Genomic DNA, 24,753 nt, shown 5'->3' with positions numbered 1-24,753 from the left:
AAACGGAATTGCCCGAAAGGGAGGAAGCCCTCTGAGTCCGGCAGAGAGGCAGTCTCTCCCCCTCAGCATTCCCCCATGGCTGAGCCCAGGGCATGGGACCGAGAGAGGGAGAAAGACAGCCGTGACCCCGAGCTTTTCCACAATGTAGTATAGGCCTCACCCTCAAGCTCACGTCAATCGCCTAGAGAAAACAGCAGGCCTCGGTCTGCTTTCCTGTGGCTAGGAAACTTGGCTTTCATTCCTTAGGTGGCACACTGGCTCAGGACTGCCCTGCCCGAAGCACTCACGGGGTGCAGCCCTATTTGTTGAGATCAGCCCTTCTGGCTCTCTCTCGGATGAAGCAACTGGAAAAGAGCCGTTCGTAATCTTCGGACCGTGGGAGCTCGCCCCAGTCTACACCAGAACAGCACTCTGAGGAGCTGCTGACGTTTGGTAGCAAAATCTCCTCTTCTGAAGAGAAACATTTCGCTGTCAGTGGGTTCCATCAGCCTTGCCATATTTTCTCAGCTGGCTATGATGGAGGGCAGTCAGTGGGCAGACTCACCTGAGGCCCTCCTTCCCAGACTGTGATACAGACAGACCCGCCGCCTGCTTCAGCCCAAAGGGACGGCTTACGGTGAGGCAAAAACCCTGTGTTGGAAAGTTCCTGCCTAACCCTCGCCCAAGCACAAGCATATTGGTCATCGGCCAAAGACTTTCCCCACAAGTTGAACATGTTTGCTCCCCTCTAGCCTCCGAAGGCCGAGTTTACCTAGCTAGGACTCACACTGCAGGAAGGGTACTCAGGGTGCTGGTGACTGCAAGTTGTTTCACCAGGCAGCCCACATCGGGTACAGCCACTTGCATTTTCCAGGGGCACAGCGCAAAGGGTGTCAGCTAACGCGCCTCCAGCCTGGGAGGGCCCACATACACTCTCTGAATGGGAAACAAGCCCATGCCTTCAGTGTGAAAGGCCGCTATGCCTCCTTGCTTCGGCAGCCCAGGGATAGCGTCAGCTCTGAAATGCCTCCAAAGGAGCAGACTCAGAGACCCTTTGAACCGCAGAGCAGGTGCGGCCCAGAACAAGGACTGCTCTTGGGCTGAGAACACCCACTGCCCAGCGCCTCTTTTGGCTACACACGTGTAGTGGGAGGGTGTTGAATTCTGCTGCGTGATAACTTCTCCGGGCCACGTGGTGTGAGCGCAGGTAGAGTGGCCCTCCATCTCCTCCCAGTTTCCTGCCTAAGTTGTACAAGGCAAACTCCCTGCTTGAATCCCCGGGTGGGGTACGTACCCTCCAGAGAAAGGTGGATGCTTGGGACCCAGGGCTAGTCTCTATGTCGATGTTCTGTGCATCAGCTTCGCAGCTGTTCTCTCTAAGCGGGTCCCAAAGGCTTTTTGGAAGACTTTCCTTCGAGGGTCAGAAAGAGGAAATGAGCCGACAGGCCCACGGGGATGCCAGTTCTCTCCAGCCACAACGCTAGCAGCCTCAGACACGCGGGTTCTCTTTGGGACATGAAAGAACACTATGCTTGGAAGCTTCTTCCATCCAGTTTGAGAGCCGCACTTCCACTGCCTCCTAGGATTCCAGGTGTTGCCTTGCCGTCACAATTTCCAATTCTTAGGCCTATGACGGCAGAGTGTCTGGCAGTTCTCAGAGAGACCTTAGGAATGCAGGCTTTTTGGCTCCTTCCACTGACAAACCAGCTCCTCCAGATCCTCTGTCGATAGGCATTTCATGTCAGAATATCTCTGGGCGCCCTCATTCCTCCTCCACGAAGTAAGACACAAACGGAATTGCCCGAAAGGGAGGAAGCCCTCTGAGTCCGGCAGAGAGGCAGTCTCTCCCCCTCAGCATTCCCCCATGGCTGAGCCCAGGGCATGGGACCGAGAGAGGGAGAAAGACAGCCGTGACCCCGAGCTTTTCCACAATGTAGTATAGGCCTCACCCTCAAGCTCACGTCAATCGCCTAGAGAAAACAGCAGGCCTCGGTCTGCTTTCCTGTGGCTAGGAAACTTGGCTTTCATTCCTTAGGTGGCACACTGGCTCAGGACTGCCCTGCCCGAAGCACTCACGGGGTGCAGCCCTATTTGTTGAGATCAGCCCTTCTGGCTCTCTCTCGGATGAAGCAACTGGAAAAGAGCCGTTCGTAATCTTCGGACCGTGGGAGCTCGCCCCAGTCTACACCAGAACAGCACTCCGAGGAGCTGCTGACGTTTGGTAGCAAAATCTCCTCTTCTGAAGAGAAACATTTCGCTGTCAGTGGGTTCCATCAGCCTTGCCATATTTTCTCAGCTGGCTATGATGGAGGGCAGTCAGTGGGCAGACTCACCTGAGGCCCTCCTTCCCAGACTGTGATACAGACAGACCCGCCGCCTGCTTCAGCCCAAAGGGACGGCTTACGGTGAGGCAAAAACCCTGTGTTGGAAAGTTCCTGCCTAACCCTCGCCCAAGCACAAGCATATGGGTCATCGGCCAAAGACTTTCCCCACAAGTTGAACATGTTTGCTCCCCTCTAGCCTCCGAAGGCCGAGTTTACCTAGCTAGGACTCACACTGCAGGAAGGGTACTCAGGGTGCTGGTGACTGCAAGTTGTTTCACCAGGCAGCCCACATCGGGTACAGCCACTTGGATTTTCCAGGGGCACAGCGCAAAGGGTGTCAGCTAACGCGCCTCCAGCCTGGGAGGGCCCACATACACTCTCTGAATGGGAAACAAGCCCATGCCTTCAGTGTGAAAGGCCGCTATGCCTCCTTGCTTCGGCAGCCCAGGGATAGCGTCAGCTCTGAAATGCCTCCAAAGGAGCAGACTCAGAGACCCTTTGAACCGCAGAGCAGGTGCGGCCCAGAACAAGGACTGCTCTTGGCCTGAGAACACCCACTGCCCAGCGCCTCTTTTGGCTACACACGTGTAGTCGGAGGGTGTTGAATTCTGCTGCGTGATAACTTCTCCGGGCCACGTGGTGTGAGCGCAGGTAGAGTGGCCCTCCATCTCCTCCCAGTTTCCTGCCTAAGTTGTACAAGGCAAACTCCCTGCTTGAATCCCCGGGTGGGGTACGTACCCTCCAGAGAAAGGTGGATGCTTGGGACCCAGGGCTAGTCTCTATGTCGATGTTCTGTGCATCAGCTTCGCAGCTGTTCTCTCTAAGCGGGTCCCAAAGGCTTTTTGGAAGACTTTCCTTCGAGGGTCAGAAAGAGGAAATGAGCCGACAGGCCCACGGGGATGCCAGTTCTCTCCAGCCACAACGCTAGCAGCCTCAGACACGCGGGTTCTCTTTGGGACATGAAAGAACCCTATGCTTGGAAGCTTCTTCCATCCAGTTTGAGAGCCGCACTTCCACTGCCTCCTAGGATTCCAGGTGTTGCCTTGCCGTCACAATTTCCAATTCTTAGGCCTATGACGGCAGAGTGTCTGGCAGTTCTCAGAGAGACCTTAGGAATGCAGGCTTTTTGGCTCCTTCCACTGACAAACCAGCTCCTCCAGATCCTCTGTCGATAGGCATTTCATGTCAGAATATCTCTGGGCGCCCTCATTCCTCCTCCACGAAGTAAGACACAAACGGAATTGCCCGAAAGGGAGGAAGCCCTCTGAGTCCGGCAGAGAGGCAGTCTCTCCCCCTCAGCATTCCCCCATGGCTGAGCCCAGGGCATGGGACCGAGAGAGGGAGAAAGACAGCCGTGACCCCGAGCTTTTCCACAATGTAGTATAGGCCTCACCCTCAAGCTCACGTCAATCGCCTAGAGAAAACAGCAGGCCTCGGTCTGCTTTCCTGTGGCTAGGAAACTTGGCTTTCATTCCTTAGGTGGCACACTGGCTCAGGACTGCCCTGCCCGAAGCACTCACGGGGTGCAGCCCTATTTGTTGAGATCAGCCCTTCTGGCTCTCTCTCGGATGAAGCAACTGGAAAAGAGCCGTTCGTAATCTTCGGACCGTGGGAGCTCGCCCCAGTCTACACCAGAACAGCACTCTGAGGAGCTGCTGACGTTTGGTAGCAAAATCTCCTCTTCTGAAGAGAAACATTTCGCTGTCAGTGGGTTCCATCAGCCTTGCCATATTTTCTCAGCTGGCTATGATGGAGGGCAGTCAGTGGGCAGACTCACCTGAGGCCCTCCTTCCCAGACTGTGATACAGACAGACCCGCCGCCTGCTTCAGCCCAAAGGGACGGCTTACGGTGAGGCAAAAACCCTGTGTTGGAAAGTTCCTGCCTAACCCTCGCCCAAGCACAAGCAAATCGGTCATCGGTCAAAGACTTTCCCCACAAGTTGAACATGTTTGCTCCCCTCTAGCCTCCGAAGGCCGAGTTTACCTAGCTAGGACTCACACTGCAGGAAGGGTACTCAGGGTGCTGGTGACTGCAAGTTGTTTCACCAGGCAGCCCACATCGGGTACAGCCACTTGCATTTTCCAGGGGCACAGCGCAAAGGGTGTCAGCTAACGCGCCTCCAGCCTGGGAGGGCCCACATACACTCTCTGAATGGGAAACAAGCCCATGCCTTCAGTGTGAAAGGCCGCTATGCCTCCTTGCTTCGGCAGCCCAGGGATAGCGTCAGCTCTGAAATGCCTCCAAAGGAGCAGACTCAGAGACCCTTTGAACCGCAGAGCAGGTGCGGCCCAGAACAAGGACTGCTCTTGGGCTGAGAACACCCACTGCCCAGCGCCTCTTTTGGCTACACACGTGTAGTGGGAGGGTGTTGAATTCTGCTGCGTGATAACTTCTCCGGGCCACGTGGTGTGAGCGCAGGTAGAGTGGCCCTCCATCTCCTCCCAGTTTCCTGCCTAAGTTGTACAAGGCAAACTCCCTGCTTGAATCCCCGGGTGGGGTACGTACCCTCCAGAGAAAGGTGGATGCTTGGGACCCAGGGCTAGTCTCTATGTCGATGTTCTGTGCATCAGCTTCGCAGCTGTTCTCTCTAAGCGGGTCCCAAAGGCTTTTTGGAAGACTTTCCTTCGCGGGTCAGAAAGAGGAAATGAGCCGACAGGCCCACGGGGATGCCAGTTCTCTCCAGCCACAACGCTAGCAGCCTCAGACACGCGGGTTCTCTTTGGGACATGAAAGAACCCTATGCTTGGAAGCTTCTTCCATCCAGTTTGAGAGCCGCACTTCCACTGCCTCCTAGGATTCCAGGTGTTGCCTTGCCGTCACAATTTCCAATTCTTAGGCCTATGACGGCAGAGTGTCTGGCAGTTCTCAGAGAGACCTTAGGAATGCAGGCTTTTTGGCTCCTTCCACTGACAAACCAGCTCCTCCAGATCCTCTGTCGATAGGCATTTCATGTCAGAATATCTCTGGGCGCCCTCATTCCTCCTCCACGAAGTAAGACACAAACGGAATTGCCCGAAAGGGAGGAAGCCCTCTGAGTCCGGCAGAGAGGCAGTCTCTCCCCCTCAGCATTCCCCCATGGCTGAGCCCAGGGCATGGGACCGAGAGAGGGAGAAAGACAGCCGTGACCCCGAGCTTTTCCACAATGTAGTATAGGCCTCACCCTCAAGCTCACGTCAATCGCCTAGAGAAAACAGCAGGCCTCGGTCTGCTTTCCTGTGGCTAGGAAACTTGGCTTTCATTCCTTAGGTGGCACACTGGCTCAGGACTGCCCTGCCCGAAGCACTCACGGGGTGCAGCCCTATTTGTTGAGATCAGCCCTTCTGGCTCTCTCTCGGATGAAGCAACTGGAAAAGAGCCGTTCGTAATCTTCGGACCGTGGGAGCTCGCCCCAGTCTACACCAGAACAGCACTCTGAGGAGCTGCTGACGTTTGGTAGCAAAATCTCCTCTTCTGAAGAGAAACATTTCGCTGTCAGTGGGTTCCATCAGCCTTGCCATATTTTCTCAGCTGGCTATGATGGAGGGCAGTCAGTGGGCAGACTCACCTGAGGCCCTCCTTCCCAGACTGTGATACAGACAGACCCGCCGCCTGCTTCAGCCCAAAGGGACGGCTTACGGTGAGGCAAAAACCCTGTGTTGGAAAGTTCCTGCCTAACCCTCGCCCAAGCACAAGCAAATCGGTCATCGGTCAAAGACTTTCCCCACAAGTTGAACATGTTTGCTCCCCTCTAGCCTCCGAAGGCCGAGTTTACCTAGCTAGGACTCACACTGCAGGAAGGGTACTCAGGGTGCTGGTGACTGCAAGTTGTTTCACCAGGCAGCCCACATCGGGTACAGCCACTTGCATTTTCCAGGGGCACAGCGCAAAGGGTGTCAGCTAACGCGCCTCCAGCCTGGGAGGGCCCACATACACTCTCTGAATGGGAAACAAGCCCATGCCTTCAGTGTGAAAGGCCGCTATGCCTCCTTGCTTCGGCAGCCCAGGGATAGCGTCAGCTCTGAAATGCCTCCAAAGGAGCAGACTCAGAGACCCTTTGAACCGCAGAGCAGGTGCGGCCCAGAACAAGGACTGCTCTTGGGCTGAGAACACCCACTGCCCAGCGCCTCTTTTGGCTACACACGTGTAGTGGGAGGGTGTTGAATTCTGCTGCGTGATAACTTCTCCGGGCCACGTGGTGTGAGCGCAGGTAGAGTGGCCCTCCATCTCCTCCCAGTTTCCTGCCTAAGTTGTACAAGGCAAACTCCCTGCTTGAATCCCCGGGTGGGGTACGTACCCTCCAGAGAAAGGTGGATGCTTGGGACCCAGGGCTAGTCTCTATGTCGATGTTCTGTGCATCAGCTTCGCAGCTGTTCTCTCTAAGCGGGTCCCAAAGGCTTTTTGGAAGACTTTCCTTCGCGGGTCAGAAAGAGGAAATGAGCCGACAGGCCCACGGGGATGCCAGTTCTCTCCAGCCACAACGCTAGCAGCCTCAGACACGCGGGTTCTCTTTGGGACATGAAAGAACCCTATGCTTGGAAGCTTCTTCCATCCAGTTTGAGAGCCGCACTTCCACTGCCTCCTAGGATTCCAGGTGTTGCCTTGCCGTCACAATTTCCAATTCTTAGGCCTATGACGGCAGAGTGTCTGGCAGTTCTCAGAGAGACCTTAGGAATGCAGGCTTTTTGGCTCCTTCCACTGACAAACCAGCTCCTCCAGATCCTCTGTCGATAGGCATTTCATGTCAGAATATCTCTGGGCGCCCTCATTCCTCCTCCACGAAGTAAGACACAAACGGAATTGCCCGAAAGGGAGGAAGCCCTCTGAGTCCGGCAGAGAGGCAGTCTCTCCCCCTCAGCATTCCCCCATGGCTGAGCCCAGGGCATGGGACCGAGAGAGGGAGAAAGACAGCCGTGACCCCGAGCTTTTCCACAATGTAGTATAGGCCTCACCCTCAAGCTCACGTCAATCGCCTAGAGAAAACAGCAGGCCTCGGTCTGCTTTCCTGTGGCTAGGAAACTTGGCTTTCATTCCTTAGGTGGCACACTGGCTCAGGACTGCCCTGCCCGAAGCACTCACGGGGTGCAGCCCTATTTGTTGAGATCAGCCCTTCTGGCTCTCTCTCGGATGAAGCAACTGGAAAAGAGCCGTTCGTAATCTTCGGACCGTGGGAGCTCGCCCCAGTCTACACCAGAACAGCACTCTGAGGAGCTGCTGACGTTTGGTAGCAAAATCTCCTCTTCTGAAGAGAAACATTTCGCTGTCAGTGGGTTCCATCAGCCTTGCCATATTTTCTCAGCTGGCTATGATGGAGGGCAGTCAGTGGGCAGACTCACCTGAGGCCCTCCTTCCCAGACTGTGATACAGACAGACCCGCCGCCTGCTTCAGCCCAAAGGGACGGCTTACGGTGAGGCAAAAACCCTGTGTTGGAAAGTTCCTGCCTAACCCTCGCCCAAGCACAAGCAAATCGGTCATCGGCCAAAGACTTTCCCCACAAGTTGAACATGTTTGCTCCCCTCTAGCCTCCGAAGGCCGAGTTTACCTAGCTAGGACTCACACTGCAGGAAGGGTACTCAGGGTGCTGGTGACTGCAAGTTGTTTCACCAGGCAGCCCACATCGGGTACAGCCACTTGCATTTTCCAGGGGCACAGCGCAAAGGGTGTCAGCTAACGCGCCTCCAGCCTGGGAGGGCCCACATACACTCTCTGAATGGGAAACAAGCCCATGCCTTCAGTGTGAAAGGCCGCTATGCCTCTTTGCTTCGGCAGCCCAGGGATAGCGTCAGCTCTGAAATGCCTCCAAAGGAGCAGACTCAGAGACCCTTTGAACCGCAGAGCAGGTGCGGCCCAGAACAAGGACTGCTCTTGGCCTGAGAACACCCACTGCCCAGCGCCTCTTTTGGCTACACACGTGTAGTGGGAGGGTGTTGAATTCTGCTGCGTGATAACTTCTCCGGGCCACGTGGTGTGAGCGCAGGTAGAGTGGCCCTCCATCTCCTCCCAGTTTCCTGCCTAAGTTGTACAAGGCAAACTCCCTGCTTGAATCCCCGGGTGGGGTACGTACCCTCCAGAGAAAGGTGGATGCTTGGGACCCAGGGCTAGTCTCTATGTCGATGTTCTGTGCATCAGCTTCGCAGCTGTTCTCTCTAAGCGGGTCCCAAAGGCTTTTTGGAAGACTTTCCTTCGAGGGTCAGAAAGAGGAAATGAGCCGACAGGCCCACGGGGATGCCAGTTCTCTCCAGCCACAACGCTAGCAGCCTCAGACACGCGGGTTCTCTTTGGGACATGAAAGAACCCTATGCTTGGAAGCTTCTTCCATCCAGTTTGAGAGCCGCACTTCCACTGCCTCCTAGGATTCCAGGTGTTGCCTTGCCGTCACAATTTCCAATTCTTAGGCCTATGACGGCAGAGTGTCTGGCAGTTCTCAGAGAGACCTTAGGAATGCAGGCTTTTTGGCTCCTTCCACTGACAAACCAGCTCCTCCAGATCCTCTGTCGATAGGCATTTCATGTCAGAATATCTCTGGGCGCCCTCATTCCTCCTCCACGAAGTAAGACACAAACGGAATTGCCCGAAAGGGAGGAAGCCCTCTGAGTCCGGCAGAGAGGCAGTCTCTCCCCCTCAGCATTCCCCCATGGCTGAGCCCAGGGCATGGGACCGAGAGAGGGAGAAAGACAGCCGTGACCCCGAGCTTTTCCACAATGTAGTATAGGCCTCACCCTCAAGCTCACGTCAATCGCCTAGAGAAAACAGCAGGCCTCGGTCTGCTTTCCTGTGGCTAGGAAACTTGGCTTTCATTCCTTAGGTGGCACACTGGCTCAGGACTGCCCTGCCCGAAGCACTCACGGGGTGCAGCCCTATTTGTTGAGATCAGCCCTTCTGGCTCTCTCTCGGATGAAGCAACTGGAAAAGAGCCGTTCGTAATCTTCGGACCGTGGGAGCTCGCCCCAGTCTACACCAGAACAGCACTCTGAGGAGCTGCTGACGTTTGGTAGCAAAATCTCCTCTTCTGAAGAGAAACATTTCGCTGTCAGTGGGTTCCATCAGCCTTGCCATATTTTCTCAGCTGGCTATGATGGAGGGCAGTCAGTGGGCAGACTCACCTGAGGCCCTCCTTCCCAGACTGTGATACAGACAGACCCGCCGCCTGCTTCAGCCCAAAGGGACGGCTTACGGTGAGGCAAAAACCCTGTGTTGGAAAGTTCCTGCCTAACCCTCGCCCAAGCACAAGCAAATCGGTCATCGGCCAAAGACTTTCCCCACAAGTTGAACATGTTTGCTCCCCTCTAGCCTCCGAAGGCCGAGTTTACCTAGCTAGGACTCACACTGCAGGAAGGGTACTCAGGGTGCTGGTGACTGCAAGTTGTTTCACCAGGCAGCCCACATCGGGTACAGCCACTTGGATTTTCCAGGGGCACAGCGCAAAGGGTGTCAGCTAACGCGCCTCCAGCCTGGGAGGGCCCACATACACTCTCTGAATGGGAAACAAGCCCATGCCTTCAGTGTGAAAGGCCGCTATGCCTCCTTGCTTCGGCAGCCCAGGGATAGCGTCAGCTCTGAAATGCCTCCAAAGGAGCAGACTCAGAGACCCTTTGAACCGCAGAGCAGGTGCGGCCCAGAACAAGGACTGCTCTTGGGCTGAGAACACCCACTGCCCAGCGCCTCTTTTGGCTACACACGTGTAGTGGGAGGGTGTTGAATTCTGCTGCGTGATAACTTCTCCGGGCCACGTGGTGTGAGCGCAGGTAGAGTGGCCCTCCATCTCCTCCCAGTTTCCTGCCTAAGTTGTACAAGGCAAACTCCCTGCTTGAATCCCCGGGTGGGGTACGTACCCTCCAGAGAAAGGTGGATGCTTGGGACCCAGGGCTAGTCTCTATGTCGATGTTCTGTGCATCAGCTTCGCAGCTGTTCTCTCTAAGCGGGTCCCAAAGGCTTTTTGGAAGACTTTCCTTCGCGGGTCAGAAAGAGGAAATGAGCCGACAGGCCCACGGGGATGCCAGTTCTCTCCAGCCACAACGCTAGCAGCCTCAGACACGCGGGTTCTCTTTGGGACATGAAAGAACCCTATGCTTGGAAGCTTCTTCCATCCAGTTTGAGAGCCGCACTTCCACTGCCTCCTAGGATTCCAGGTGTTGCCTTGCCGTCACAATTTCCAATTCTTAGGCCTATGACGGCAGAGTGTCTGGCAGTTCTCAGAGAGACCTTAGGAATGCAGGCTTTTTGGCTCCTTCCACTGACAAACCAGCTCCTCCAGATCCTCTGTCGATAGGCATTTCATGTCAGAATATCTCTGGGCGCCCTCATTCCTCCTCCACGAAGTAAGACACAAACGGAATTGCCCGAAAGGGAGGAAGCCCTCTGAGTCCGGCAGAGAGGCAGTCTCTCCCCCTCAGCATTCCCCCATGGCTGAGCCCAGGGCATGGGACCGAGAGAGGGAGAAAGACAGCCGTGACCCCGAGCTTTTCCACAATGTAGTATAGGCCTCACCCTCAAGCTCACGTCAATCGCCTAGAGAAAACAGCAGGCCTCGGTCTGCTTTCCTGTGGCTAGGAAACTTGGCTTTCATTCCTTAGGTGGCACACTGGCTCAGGACTGCCCTGCCCGAAGCACTCACGGGGTGCAGCCCTATTTGTTGAGATCAGCCCTTCTGGCTCTCTCTCGGATGAAGCAACTGGAAAAGAGCCGTTCGTAATCTTCGGACCGTGGGAGCTCGCCCCAGTCTACACCAGAACAGCACTCTGAGGAGCTGCTGACGTTTGGTAGCAAAATCTCCTCTTCTGAAGAGAAACATTTCGCTGTCAGTGGGTTCCATCAGCCTTGCCATATTTTCTCAGCTGGCTATGATGGAGGGCAGTCAGTGGGCAGACTCACCTGAGGCCCTCCTTCCCAGACTGTGATACAGACAGACCCGCCGCCTGCTTCAGCCCAAAGGGACGGCTTACGGTGAGGCAAAAACCCTGTGTTGGAAAGTTCCTGCCTAACCCTCGCCCAAGCACAAGCAAATCGGTCATCGGCCAAAGACTTTCCCCACAAGTTGAACATGTTTGCTCCCCTCTAGCCTCCGAAGGCCGAGTTTACCTAGCTAGGACTCACACTGCAGGAAGGGTACTCAGGGTGCTGGTGACTGCAAGTTGTTTCACCAGGCAGCCCACATCGGGTACAGCCACTTGCATTTTCCAGGGGCACAGCGCAAAGGGTGTCAGCTAACGCGCCTCCAGCCTGGGAGGGCCCACATACACTCTCTGAATGGGAAACAAGCCCATGCCTTCAGTGTGAAAGGCCGCTATGCCTCCTTGCTTCGGCAGCCCAGGGATAGCGTCAGCTCTGAAATGCCTCCAAAGGAGCAGACTCAGAGACCCTTTGAACCGCAGAGCAGGTGCGGCCCAGAACAAGGACTGCTCTTGGGCTGAGAACACCCACTGCCCAGCGCCTCTTTTGGCTACACACGTGTAGTCGGAGGGTGTTGAATTCTGCTGCGTGATAACTTCTCCGGGCCACGTGGTGTGAGCGCAGGTAGAGTGGCCCTCCATCTCCTCCCAGTTTCCTGCCTAAGTTGTACAAGGCAAACTCCCTGCTTGAATCCCCGGGTGGGGTACGTACCCTCCAGAGAAAGGTGGATGCTTGGGACCCAGGGCTAGTCTCTATGTCGATGTTCTGTGCATCAGCTTCGCAGCTGTTCTCTCTAAGCGGGTCCCAAAGGCTTTTTGGAAGACTTTCCTTCGAGGGTCAGAAAGAGGAAATGAGCCGACAGGCCCACGGGGATGCCAGTTCTCTCCAGCCACAACGCTAGCAGCCTCAGACACGCGGGTTCTCTTTGGGACATGAAAGAACCCTATGCTTGGAAGCTTCTTCCATCCAGTTTGAGAGCCGCACTTCCACTGCCTCCTAGGATTCCAGGTGTTGCCTTGCCGTCACAATTTCCAATTCTTAGGCCTATGACGGCAGAGTGTCTGGCAGTTCTCAGAGAGACCTTAGGAATGCAGGCTTTTTGGCTCCTTCCACTGACAAACCAGCTCCTCCAGATCCTCTGTCGATAGGCATTTCATGTCAGAATATCTCTGGGCGCCCTCATTCCTCCTCCACGAAGTAAGACACAAACGGAATTGCCCGAAAGGGAGGAAGCCCTCTGAGTCCGGCAGAGAGGCAGTCTCTCCCCCTCAGCATTCCCCCATGGCTGAGCCCAGGGCATGGGACCGAGAGAGGGAGAAAGACAGCCGTGACCCCGAGCTTTTCCACAATGTAGTATAGGCCTCACCCTCAAGCTCACGTCAATCGCCTAGAGAAAACAGCAGGCCTCGGTCTGCTTTCCTGTGGCTAGGAAACTTGGCTTTCATTCCTTAGGTGGCACACTGGCTCAGGACTGCCCTGCCCGAAGCACTCACGGGGTGCAGCCCTATTTGTTGAGATCAGCCCTTCTGGCTCTCTCTCGGATGAAGCAACTGGAAAAGAGCCGTTCGTAATCTTCGGACCGTGGGAGCTCGCCCCAGTCTACACCAGAACAGCACTCTGAGGAGCTGCTGACGTTTGGTAGCAAAATCTCCTCTTCTGAAGAGAAACATTTCGCTGTCAGTGGGTTCCATCAGCCTTGCCATATTTTCTCAGCTGGCTATGATGGAGGGCAGTCAGTGGGCAGACTCACCTGAGGCCCTCCTTCCCAGACTGTGATACAGACAGACCCGCCGCCTGCTTCAGCCCAAAGGGACGGCTTACGGTGAGGCAAAAACCCTGTGTTGGAAAGTTCCTGCCTAACCCTCGCCCAAGCACAAGCAAATCGGTCATCGGTCAAAGACTTTCCCCACAAGTTGAACATGTTTGCTCCCCTCTAGCCTCCGAAGGCCGAGTTTACCTAGCTAGGACTCACACTGCAGGAAGGGTACTCAGGGTGCTGGTGACTGCAAGTTGTTTCACCAGGCAGCCCACATCGGGTACAGCCACTTGCATTTTCCAGGGGCACAGCGCAAAGGGTGTCAGCTAACGCGCCTCCAGCCTGGGAGGGCCCACATACACTCTCTGAATGGGAAACAAGCCCATGCCTTCAGTGTGAAAGGCCGCTATGCCTCTTTGCTTCGGCAGCCCAGGGATAGCGTCAGCTCTGAAATGCCTCCAAAGGAGCAGACTCAGAGACCCTTTGAACCGCAGAGCAGGTGCGGCCCAGAACAAGGACTGCTCTTGGGCTGAGAACACCCACTGCCCAGCGCCTCTTTTGGCTACACACGTGTAGTCGGAGGGTGTTGAATTCTGCTGCGTGATAACTTCTCCGGGCCACGTGGTGTGAGCGCAGGTAGAGTGGCCCTCCATCTCCTCCCAGTTTCCTGCCTAAGTTGTACAAGGCAAACTCCCTGCTTGAATCCCCGGGTGGGGTACGTACCCTCCAGAGAAAGGTGGATGCTTGGGACCCAGGGCTAGTCTCTATGTCGATGTTCTGTGCATCAGCTTCGCAGCTGTTCTCTCTAAGCGGGTCCCAAAGGCTTTTTGGAAGACTTTCCTTCGCGGGTCAGAAAGAGGAAATGAGCCGACAGGCCCACGGGGATGCCAGTTCTCTCCAGCCACAACGCTAGCAGCCTCAGACACGCGGGTTCTCTTTGGGACATGAAAGAACCCTATGCTTGGAAGCTTCTTCCATCCAGTTTGAGAGCCGCACTTCCACTGCCTCCTAGGATTCCAGGTGTTGCCTTGCCGTCACAATTTCCAATTCTTAGGCCTATGACGGCAGAGTGTCTGGCAGTTCTCAGAGAGACCTTAGGAATGCAGGCTTTTTGGCTCCTTCCACTGACAAACCAGCTCCTCCAGATCCTCTGTCGATAGGCATTTCATGTCAGAATATCTCTGGGCGCCCTCATTCCTCCTCCACGAAGTAAGACACAAACGGAATTGCCCGAAAGGGAGGAAGCCCTCTGAGTCCGGCAGAGAGGCAGTCTCTCCCCCTCAGCATTCCCCCATGGCTGAGCCCAGGGCATGGGACCGAGAGAGGGAGAAAGACAGCCGTGACCCCGAGCTTTTCCACAATGTAGTATAGGCCTCACCCTCAAGCTCACGTCAATCGCCTAGAGAAAACAGCAGGCCTCGGTCTGCTTTCCTGTGGCTAGGAAACTTGGCTTTCATTCCTTAGGTGGCACACTGGCTCAGGACTGCCCTGCCCGAAGCACTCACGGGGTGCAGCCCTATTTGTTGAGATCAGCCCTTCTGGCTCTCTCTCGGATGAAGCAACTGGAAAAGAGCCGTTCGTAATCTTCGGACCGTGGGAGCTCGCCCCAGTCTACACCAGAACAGCACTCTGAGGAGCTGCTGACGTTTGGTAGCAAAATCTCCTCTTCTGAAGAGAAACATTTCGCTGTCAGTGGGTTCCATCAGCCTTGCCATATTTTCTCAGCTGGCTATGATGGAGGGCAGTCAGTGGGCAGACTCACCTGAGGCCCTCCTTCCCAGACTGTGATACAGACAGACCCGCCGCCTGCTTCAGCCCAAAGGGACGGCTTACGGTGAGGCAAAAACCCTGTGTTGGAAAGTTCCTGCCTAACCCTCGCCCAAGCACAAGCAAATCGGTCATCGGTCAAAGACTTTCCCCACAAGTTGAACATGTTTGCTCCCCTCTAGCCTCCGAAGGCCGAGTTTACCTAGCTAGGACTCACACTGCAGGAAGGGTACTCAGGGTGCTGGTGACTGCAAGTTGTTTCACCAGGCAGCCCACATCGGGTACAGCCACTTGCATTTTCCAGGGGCACAGCGCAAAGGGTGTCAGCTAACGCGCCTCCAGCCTGGGAGGGCCCACATACACTCTCTGAATGGGAAACAAGCCCATGCCTTCAGTGTGAAAGGCCGCTATGCCTCTTTGCTTCGGCAGCCCAGGGATAGCGTCAGCTCTGAAATGCCTCCAAAGGAGCAGACTCAGAGACCCTTTGAACCGCAGAGCAGGTGCGGCCCAGAACAAGGACTGCTCTTGGCCTGAGAACACCCACTGCCCAGCGCCTCTTTTGGCTACACACGTGTAGTGGGAGGGTGTTGAATTCTGCTGCGTGATAACTTCTCCGGGCCACGTGGTGTGAGCGCAGGTAGAGTGGCCCTCCATCTCCTCCCAGTTTCCTGCCTAAGTTGTACAAGGCAAACTCCCTGCTTGAATCCCCGGGTGGGGTACGTACCCTCCAGAGAAAGGTGGATGCTTGGGACCCAGGGCTAGTCTCTATGTCGATGTTCTGTGCATCAGCTTCGCAGCTGTTCTCTCTAAGCGGGTCCCAAAGGCTTTTTGGAAGACTTTCCTTCGCGGGTCAGAAAGAGGAAATGAGCCGACAGGCCCACGGGGATGCCAGTTCTCTCCAGCCACAACGCTAGCAGCCTCAGACACGCGGGTTCTCTTTGGGACATGAAAGAACACTATGCTTGGAAGCTTCTTCCATCCAGTTTGAGAGCCGCACTTCCACTGCCTCCTAGGATTCCAGGTGTTGCCTTGCCGTCACAATTTCCAATTCTTAGGCCTATGACGGCAGAGTGTCTGGCAGTTCTCAGAGAGACCTTAGGAATGCAGGCTTTTTGGCTCCTTCCACTGACAAACCAGCTCCTCCAGATCCTCTGTCGATAGGCATTTCATGTCAGAATATCTCTGGGCGCCCTCATTCCTCCTCCACGAAGTAAGACACAAACGGAATTGCCCGAAAGGGAGGAAGCCCTCTGAGTCCGGCAGAGAGGCAGTCTCTCCCCCTCAGCATTCCCCCATGGCTGAGCCCAGGGCATGGGACCGAGAGAGGGAGAAAGACAGCCGTGACCCCGAGCTTTTCCACAATGTAGTATAGGCCTCACCCTCAAGCTCACGTCAATCGCCTAGAGAAAACAGCAGGCCTCGGTCTGCTTTCCTGTGGCTAGGAAACTTGGCTTTCATTCCTTAGGTGGCACATTGGCTCAGGACTGCCCTGCCCGAAGCACTCACGGGGTGCAGCCCTATTTGTTGAGATCAGCCCTTCTGGCTCTCTCTCGGATGAAGCAACTGGAAAAGAGCCGTTCGTAATCTTCGGACCGTGGGAGCTCGCCCCAGTCTACACCAGAACAGCACTCTGAGGAGCTGCTGACGTTTGGTAGCAAAATCTCCTCTTCTGAAGAGAAACATTTCGCTGTCAGTGGGTTCCATCAGCCTTGCCATATTTTCTCAGCTGGCTATGATGGAGGGCAGTCAGTGGGCAGACTCACCTGAGGCCCTCCTTCCCAGACTGTGATACAGACAGACCCGCCGCCTGCTTCAGCCCAAAGGGACGGCTTACGGTGAGGCAAAAACCCTGTGTTGGAAAGTTCCTGCCTAACCCTCGCCCAAGCACAAGCAAATCGGTCATCGGTCAAAGACTTTCCCCACAAGTTGAACATGTTTGCTCCCCTCTAGCCTCCGAAGGCCGAGTTTACCTAGCTAGGACTCACACTGCAGGAAGGGTACTCAGGGTGCTGGTGACTGCAAGTTGTTTCACCAGGCAGCCCACATCGGGTACAGCCACTTGCATTTTCCAGGGGCACAGCGCAAAGGGTGTCAGCTAACGCGCCTCCAGCCTGGGAGGGCCCACATACACTCTCTGAATGGGAAACAAGCCCATGCCTTCAGTGTGAAAGGCCGCTATGCCTCTTTGCTTCGGCAGCCCAGGGATAGCGTCAGCTCTGAAATGCCTCCAAAGGAGCAGACTCAGAGACCCTTTGAACCGCAGAGCAGGTGCGGCCCAGAACAAGGACTGCTCTTGGGCTGAGAACACCCACTGCCCAGCGCCTCTTTTGGCTACACACGTGTAGTCGGAGGGTGTTGAATTCTGCTGCGTGATAACTTCTCCGGGCCACGTGGTGTGAGCGCAGGTAGAGTGGCCCTCCATCTCCTCCCAGTTTCCTGCCTAAGTTGTACAAGGCAAACTCCCTGCTTGAATCCCCGGGTGGGGTACGTACCCTCCAGAGAAAGGTGGATGCTTGGGACCCAGGGCTAGTCTCTATGTCGATGTTCTGTGCATCAGCTTCGCAGCTGTTCTCTCTAAGCGGGTCCCAAAGGCTTTTTGGAAGACTTTCCTTCGCGGGTCAGAAAGAGGAAATGAGCCGACAGGCCCACGGGGATGCCAGTTCTCTCCAGCCACAACGCTAGCAGCCTCAGACACGCGGGTTCTCTTTGGGACATGAAAGAACACTATGCTTGGAAGCTTCTTCCATCCAGTTTGAGAGCCGCACTTCCACTGCCTCCTAGGATTCCAGGTGTTGCCTTGCCGTCACAATTTCCAATTCTTAGGCCTATGACGGCAGAGTGTCTGGCAGTTCTCAGAGAGACCTTAGGAATGCAGGCTTTTTGGCTCCTTCCACTGACAAACCAGCTCCTCCAGATCCTCTGTCGATAGGCATTTCATGTCAGAATATCTCTGGGCGCCCTCATTCCTCCTCCACGAAGTAAGACACAAACGGAATTGCCCGAAAGGGAGGAAGCCCTCTGAGTCCGGCAGAGAGGCAGTCTCTCCCCCTCAGCATTCCCCCATGGCTGAGCCCAGGGCATGGGACCGAGAGAGGGAGAAAGACAGCCGTGACCCCGAGCTTTTCCACAATGTAGTATAGGCCTCACCCTCAAGCTCACGTCAATCGCCTAGAGAAAACAGCAGGCCTCGGTCTGCTTTCCTGTGGCTAGGAAACTTGGCTTTCATTCCTTAGGTGGCACACTGGCTCAGGACTGCCCTGCCCGAAGCACTCACGGGGTGCAGCCCTATTTGTTGAGATCAGCCCTTCTGGCTCTCTCTCGGATGAAGCAACTGGAAAAGAGCCGTTCGTAATCTTCGGACCGTGGGAGCTCGCCCCAGTCTACACCAGAACAGCACTCTGAGGAGCTGCTGACGTTTGGTAGCAAACTCTCCTCTTCTGAAGAGAAACATTTCGCTGTCAGTGGGTTCCATCAGCCTTGCCATATTTTCTCAGCTGGCTATGATGGAGGGCAGTCAGTGGGCAGACTCACCTGAGGCCCTCCTTCCCAGACTGTGATACAGACAGACCCGCCGCCTGCTTCAGCCCAAAGGGACGGCTTACGGTGAGGCAAAAACCCTGTGTTGGAAAGTTCCTGCCTAACCCTCGCCCAAGCACAAGCATATTGGTCATCGGTCAAAGACTTTCCCCACAAGTTGAACATGTTTGCTCCCCTCTAGCCTCCGAAGGCCGAGTTTACCTAGCTAGGACTCACACTGCAGGAAGGGTACTCAGGGTGCTGGTGACTGCAAGTTGTTTCACCAGGCAGCCCACATCGGGTACAGCCACTTGCATTTTCCAGGGGCACAGCGCAAAGGGTGTCAGCTAACGCGCCTCCAGCCTGGGAGGGCCCACATACACTCTCTGAATGGGAAACAAGCCCATGCCTTCAGTGTGAAAGGCCGCTATGCCTCTTTGCTTCGGCAGCCCAGGGATAGCGTCAGCTCTGAAATGCCTCCAAAGGAGCAGACTCAGAGACCCTTTGAACCGCAGAGCAGGTGCGGCCCAGAACAAGGACTGCTCTTGGGCTGAGAACACCCACTGCCCAGCGCCTCTTTTGGCTACACACGTGTAGTCGGAGGGTGTTGAATTCTGCTGCGTGATAACTTCTCCGGGCCACGTGGTGTGAGCGCAGGTAGAGTGGCCCTCCATCTCCTCCCAGTTTCCTGCCTAAGTTGTACAAGGCAAACTCCCTGCTTGAATCCCCGGGTGGGGTACGTACCCTCCAGAGAAAGGTGGATGCTTGGGACCCAGGGCTAGTCTCTATGTCGATGTTCTGTGCATCAGCTTCGCAGCTGTTCTCTCTAAGCGGGTCCCAAAGGCTTTTTGGAAGACTTTCCTTCGCGGGTCAGAAAGAGGAAATGAGCCGACAGGCCCACGGGGATGCCAGTTCTCTCCAGCCACAAGGCTAGCAGCCTCAGACACGCGGGTTCTCTTTGGGACATGAAAGAACCCTATGCTTGGAAGCTTCTTCCATCCAGTTTGAGAGCCGCACTTCCACTGCCTCCTAGGATTCCAGGTGTTGCCTTGCCGTCACAATTTCCAATTCTTAGGCCTATGACGGCAGAGTGTCTGGCAGTTCTCAGAGAGACCTTAGGAATGCAGGCTTTTTGGCTCCTTCCACTGACAAACCAGCTCCTCCAGATCCTCTGTCGATAGGCATTTCATGTCAGAATATCTCTGGGCGCCCTCATTCCTCCTCCACGAAGTAAGACACAAACGGAATTGCCCGAAAGGGAGGAAGCCCTCTGAGTCCGGCAGAGAGGCAGTCTCTCCCCCTCAGCATTCCCCCATGGCTGAGCCCAGGGCATGGGACCGAGAGAGGGAGAAAGACAGCCGTGACCCCGAGCTTTTCCACAATGTAGTATAGGCCTCACCCTCAAGCTCACGTCAATCGCCTAGAGAAAACAGCAGGCCTCGGTCTGCTTTCCTGTGGCTAGGAAACTTGGCTTTCATTCCTTAGGTGGCACACTGGCTCAGGACTGCCCTGCCCGAAGCACTCACGGGGTGCAGCCCTATTTGTTGAGATCAGCCCTTCTGGCTCTCTCTCGGATGAAGCAACTGGAAAAGAGCCGTTCGTAATCTTCGGACCGTGGGAGCTCGCCCCAGTCTACACCAGAACAGCACTCTGAGGAGCTGCTGACGTTTGGTAGCAAAATCTCCTCTTCTGAAGAGAAACATTTCGCTGTCAGTGGGTTCCATCAGCCTTGCCATATTTTCTCAGCTGGCTATGATGGAGGGCAGTCAGTGGGCAGACTCACCTGAGGCCCTCCTTCCCAGACTGTGATACAGACAGACCCGCCGCCTGCTTCAGCCCAAAGGGACGGCTTACGGTGAGGCAAAAACCCTGTGTTGGAAAGTTCCTGCCTAACCCTCGCCCAAGCACAAGCATATTGGTCATCGGCCAAAGACTTTCCCCACAAGTTGAACATGTTTGCTCCCCTCTAGCCTCCGAAGGCCGAGTTTACCTAGCTAGGACTCACACTGCAGGAAGGGTACTCAGGGTGCTGGTGACTGCAAGTTGTTTCACCAGGCAGCCCACATCGGGTACAGCCACTTGCATTTTCCAGGGGCACAGCGCAAAGGGTGTCAGCTAACGCGCCTCCAGCCTGGGAGGGCCCACATACACTCTCTGAATGGGAAACAAGCCCATGCCTTCAGTGTGAAAGGCCGCTATGCCTCCTTGCTTCGGCAGCCCAGGGATAGCGTCAGCTCTGAAATGCCTCCAAAGGAGCAGACTCAGAGACCCTTTGAACCGCAGAGCAGGTGCGGCCCAGAACAAGGACTGCTCTTGGCCTGAGAACACCCACTGCCCAGCGCCTCTTTTGGCTACACACGTGTAGTGGGAGGGTGTTGAATTCTGCTGCGTGATAACTTCTCCGGGCCACGTGGTGTGAGCGCAGGTAGAGTGGCCCTCCATCTCCTCCCAGTTTCCTGCCTAAGTTGTACAAGGCAAACTCCCTGCTTGAATCCCCGGGTGGGGTACGTACCCTCCAGAGAAAGGTGGATGCTTGGGACCCAGGGCTAGTCTCTATGTCGATGTTCTGTGCATCAGCTTCGCAGCTGTTCTCTCTAAGCGGGTCCCAAAGGCTTTTTGGAAGACTTTCCTTCGCGGGTCAGAAAGAGGAAATGAGCCGACAGGCCCACGGGGATGCCAGTTCTCTCCAGCCACAAGGCTAGCAGCCTCAGACACGCGGGTTCTCTTTGGGACATGAAAGAACACTCTGCTTGGAAGCTTCTTCCATCCAGTTTGAGAGCCGCACTTCCACTGCCTCCTAGGATTCCAGGTGTTGCCTTGCCGTCACAATTTCCAATTCTTAGGCCTATGACGGCAGAGTGTCTGGCAGTTCTCAGAGAGACCTTAGGAATGCAGGCTTTTTGGCTCCTTCCACTGACAAACCAGCTCCTCCAGATCCTCTGTCGATAGGCATTTCATGTCAGAATATCTCTGGGCGCCCTCATTCCTCCTCCACGAAGTAAGACACAAACGGAATTGCCCGAAAGGGAGGAAGCCCTCTGAGTCCGGCAGAGAGGCAGTCTCTCCCCCTCAGCATTCCCCCATGGCTGAGCCCAGGGCATGGGACCGAGAGAGGGAGAAAGACAGCCGTGACCCCGAGCTTTTCCACAATGTAGTATAGGCCTCACCCTCAAGCTCACGTCAATCGCCTAGAGAAAACAGCAGGCCTCGGTCTGCTTTCCTGTGGCTAGGAAACTTGGCTTTCATTCCTTAGGTGGCACACTGGCTCAGGACTGCCCTGCCCGAAGCACTCACGGGGTGCAGCCCTATTTGTTGAGATCAGCCCTTCTGGCTCTCTCTCGGATGAAGCAACTGGAAAAGAGCCGTTCGTAATCTTCGGACCGTGGGAGCTCGCCCCAGTCTACACCAGAACAGCACTCTGAGGAGCTGCTGACGTTTGGTAGCAAAATCTCCTCTTCTGAAGAGAAACATTTCGCTGTCAGTGGGTTCCATCAGCCTTGCCATATTTTCTCAGCTGGCTATGATGGAGGGCAGTCAGTGGGCAGACTCACCTGAGGCCCTCCTTCCCAGACTGTGATACAGACAGACCCGCCGCCTGCTTCAGCCCAAAGGGACGGCTTACGGTGAGGCAAAAACCCTGTGTTGGAAAGTTCCTGCCTAACCCTCGCCCAAGCACAAGCATATTGGTCATCGGCCAAAGACTTTCCCCACAAGTTGAACATGTTTGCTCCCCTCTAGCCTCCGAAGGCCGAGTTTACCTAGCTAGGACTCACACTGCAGGAAGGGTACTCAGGGTGCTGGTGACTGCAAGTTGTTTCACCAGGCAGCCCACATCGGGTACAGCCACTTGCATTTTCCAGGGGCACAGCGCAAAGGGTGTCAGCTAACGCGCCTCCAGCCTGGGAGGGCCCACATACACTCTCTGAATGGGAAACAAGCCCATGCCTTCAGTGTGAAAGGCCGCTATGCCTCTTTGCTTCGGCAGCCCAGGGATAGCGTCAGCTCTGAAATGCCTCCAAAGGAGCAGACTCAGAGACCCTTTGAACCGCAGAGCAGGTGCGGCCCAGAACAAGGACTGCTCTTGGCCTGAGAACACCCACTGCCCAGCGCCTCTTTTGGCTACACACGTGTAGTCGGAGGGTGTTGAATTCTGCTGCGTGATAACTTCTCCGGGCCACGTGGTGTGAGCGCAGGTAGAGTGGCCCTCCATCTCCTCCCAGTTTCCTGCCTAAGTTGTACAAGGCAAACTCCCTGCTTGAATCCCCGGGTGGGGTACGTACCCTCCAGAGAAAGGTGGATGCTTGGGACCCAGGGCTAGTCTCTATGTCGATGTTCTGTGCATCAGCTTCGCAGCTGTTCTCTCTAAGCGGGTCCCAAAGGCTTTTTGGAAGACTTTCCTTCGAGGGTCAGAAAGAGGAAATGAGCCGACAGGCCCACGGGGATGCCAGTTCTCTCCAGCCACAACGCTAGCAGCCTCAGACACGCGGGTTCTCTTTGGGACATGAAAGAACCCTATGCTTGGAAGCTTCTTCCATCCAGTTTGAGAGCCGCACTTCCACTGCCTCCTAGGATTCCAGGTGTTGCCTTGCCGTCACAATTTCCAATTCTTAGGCCTATGACGGCAGAGTGTCTGGCAGTTCTCAGAGAGACCTTAGGAATGCAGGCTTTTTGGCTCCTTCCACTGACAAACCAGCTCCTCCAGATCCTCTGTCGATAGGCATTTCATGTCAGAATATCTCTGGGCGCCCTCATTCCTCCTCCACGAAGTAAGACACAAACGGAATTGCCCGAAAGGGAGGAAGCCCTCTGAGTCCGGCAGAGAGGCAGTCTCTCCCCCTCAGCATTCCCCCATGGCTGAGCCCAGGGCATGGGACCGAGAGAGGGAGAAAGACAGCCGTGACCCCGAGCTTTTCCACAATGTAGTATAGGCCTCACCCTCAAGCTCACGTCAATCGCCTAGAGAAAACAGCAGGCCTCGGTCTGCTTTCCTGTGGCTAGGAAACTTGGCTTTCATTCCTTAGGTGGCACACTGGCTCAGGACTGCCCTGCCCGAAGCACTCACGGGGTGCAGCCCTATTTGTTGAGATCAGCCCTTCTGGCTCTCTCTCGGATGAAGCAACTGGAAAAGAGCCGTTCGTAATCTTCGGACCGTGGGAGCTCGCCCCAGTCTACACCAGAACAGCACTCTGAGGAGCTGCTGACGTTTGGTAGCAAAATCTCCTCTTCTGAAGAGAAACATTTCGCTGTCAGTGGGTTCCATCAGCCTTGCCATATTTTCTCAGCTGGCTATGATGGAGGGCAGTCAGTGGGCAGACTCACCTGAGGCCCTCCTTCCCAGACTGTGATACAGACAGACCCGCCGCCTGCTTCAGCCCAAAGGGACGGCTTACGGTGAGGCAAAAACCCTGTGTTGGAAAGTTCCTGCCTAACCCTCGCCCAAGCACAAGCAAATCGGTCATCGGCCAAAGACTTTCCCCACAAGTTGAACATGTTTGCTCCCCTCTAGCCTCCGAAGGCCGAGTTTACCTAGCTAGGACTCACACTGCAGGAAGGGTACTCAGGGTGCTGGTGACTGCAAGTTGTTTCACCAGGCAGCCCACATCGGGTACAGCCACTTGCATTTTCCAGGGGCACAGCGCAAAGGGTGTCAGCTAACGCGCCTCCAGCCTGGGAGGGCCCACATACACTCTCTGAATGGGAAACAAGCCCATGCCTTCAGTGTGAAAGGCCGCTATGCCTCCTTGCTTCGGCAGCCCAGGGATAGCGTCAGCTCTGAAATGCCTCCAAAGGAGCAGACTCAGAGACCCTTTGAACCGCAGAGCAGGTGCGGCCCAGAACAAGGACTGCTCTTGGGCTGAGAACACCCACTGCCCAGCGCCTCTTTTGGCTACACACGTGTAGTGGGAGGGTGTTGAATTCTGCTGCGTGATAACTTCTCCGGGCCACGTGGTGTGAGCGCAGGTAGAGTGGCCCTCCATCTCCTCCCAGTTTCCTGCCTAAGTTGTACAAGGCAAACTCCCTGCTTGAATCCCCGGGTGGGGTACGTACCCTCCAGAGAAAGGTGGATGCTTGGGACCCAGGGCTAGTCTCTATGTCGATGTTCTGTGCATCAGCTTCGCAGCTGTTCTCTCTAAGCGGGTCCCAAAGGCTTTTTGGAAGACTTTCCTTCGCGGGTCAGAAAGAGGAAATGAGCCGACAGGCCCACGGGGATGCCAGTTCTCTCCAGCCACAACGCTAGCAGCCTCAGACACGCGGGTTCTCTTTGGGACATGAAAGAACCCTATGCTTGGAAGCTTCTTCCATCCAGTTTGAGAGCCGCACTTCCACTGCCTCCTAGGATTCCAGGTGTTGCCTTGCCGTCACAATTTCCAATTCTTAGGCCTATGACGGCAGAGTGTCTGGCAGTTCTCAGAGAGACCTTAGGAATGCAGGCTTTTTGGCTCCTTCCACTGACAAACCAGCTCCTCCAGATCCTCTGTCGATAGGCATTTCATGTCAGAATATCTCTGGGCGCCCTCATTCCTCCTCCACGAAGTAAGACACA

This window comes from Balaenoptera ricei, chromosome 20 (genome assembly GCF_028023285.1).
Source record: "Balaenoptera ricei isolate mBalRic1 chromosome 20, mBalRic1.hap2, whole genome shotgun sequence".
In the NCBI taxonomy this organism is placed as follows: Eukaryota; Metazoa; Chordata; class Mammalia; order Artiodactyla; family Balaenopteridae; genus Balaenoptera; species Balaenoptera ricei.
This window is presented reverse-complemented; position numbering follows the sequence as displayed.